This window comes from Eschrichtius robustus, chromosome 21 (genome assembly GCF_028021215.1).
Source record: "Eschrichtius robustus isolate mEscRob2 chromosome 21, mEscRob2.pri, whole genome shotgun sequence".
Taxonomy (NCBI): domain Eukaryota; kingdom Metazoa; phylum Chordata; class Mammalia; order Artiodactyla; family Eschrichtiidae; genus Eschrichtius; species Eschrichtius robustus.
This window is the reverse complement of record NC_090844.1, coordinates 33,534,723-33,536,315: the sequence shown is the minus strand read 5'-3', so window position 1 is coordinate 33,536,315 and position 1,593 is coordinate 33,534,723.

Below are 1,593 nucleotides of genomic sequence, written 5' to 3'. Positions count from 1 at the left end.
CACGTGGAAGAAAAGGGTGGGAGATTTTAATGACTTTTCTAAGTAAAAAAAAAATGACTAAGCAGGCTAGTTCTATCAGTCATGATATAAGAGTAACAAGTCATTGCACAAGAGTAACAAAACTGTCCTAATGAACACATATAAAATATAGCATGCAGGGCTTCCCTGGTGGCACAGTGGTTAAGAATCCTCCTGCCAATGCAGGGGACATGGGTTCAAGCCCTGGTCCGGGAAGATTCCACATGCCGCGGAGCAACTAAGCCCATGCGCCACAACTACTGAGCCTGCGCTCTAGAGCCCACGAGCCACAACTACTGAGCCCATGTGCCACAGCTACTGAAGCCTGCGTGCCTAGAGCCCGTGCTTCGCGACAAGAGAAGCCACCACAATGAGAAGCCTGCGCACCGCAGCAAAGAGTAGTCCCCGCTCGCCACAACTAGAGAAAGCTCGCGCGCAGCAACAAAGACACAACGCAGCCAAAAATAATTAATTAATTAATTAATTAATTAATTAAATAAAATAAAATACAGCATGCAAAAATAGCAGAATATGCATTGTCTTTAAAAATTGACTGTATACTAAGCAATAAAGCATGCTTCAACAAACACTAAAGGACTGAAATCACACAGAGTAAGTCTTCTGACTACTCTGTGATAATGCTAGAAATCTGTAACAAAAAGATAACTAGAAAATCTCCATATGTGTAGAAATTAAGAAATGCACTTTGAGATAATTCATGGTCCAAAGAAAAATAAAAATTAGAAAATATTTTGAGCTGAAATTATTTGCAACCCATATGAAATAGTGGATCTAAACGAAGATCATCAAATGCTGCTAGCATCACAATAAGAGAGACATCCAGGACACATGTGCTTTTCACACCATCTATGAAAATATTCTTGCCAGAAAATCAACCTGATTTGGAATCAGCCTCAATCTATCCATTTACAGGAAATACGAGAGACAGTGGAACATGCTAAACACCACCACAGGGACGCAGTCAACAAAATCTAGAATATGAGAAACTTTATGGGATAAATGACTCAATTTCCTCAACAGGTGAATTGCAAAGAATAATAAAAGATAGGAGGTGGGGGAAGAGCAGCAGTGTGGTGGGAACTTACAAATTAAGAGATTTAAGAGACACGAATGAAATGCAACGTGGGGAGCTTGTTTGAATCCTGAGTCTAGGAAATTAACTTAGAAATGTTTATGATACAGGGTAATTTGAACACTGTATATTTGATCTTATCGGAGGTTTGTTATAAAGTGTGTTATATTACACCTTAAGTGTAATATAATGATATTGTGTTTCTTTTTTAAAAGATCATTTTCTTTTAGAGTTAAATGCCAAAATACATATATAGATGAAAGGATATGTGTGAATGGGACTTGCTTCAAAATAACCCAGCACTGGTGTAAATCACATAATATTAGCAATGAGCTGATAATTGTTGAAAGTGCCTAATGAGAACAGGAGAGTTCATTATACTATTTTCTCCAATTTTGAATACATTAAAATTTTTTCCTGATAAAAATGGTTTTAAAAATCATGAGATGCAACCAAAGAAATATTTAGAGAGAAATTTATGG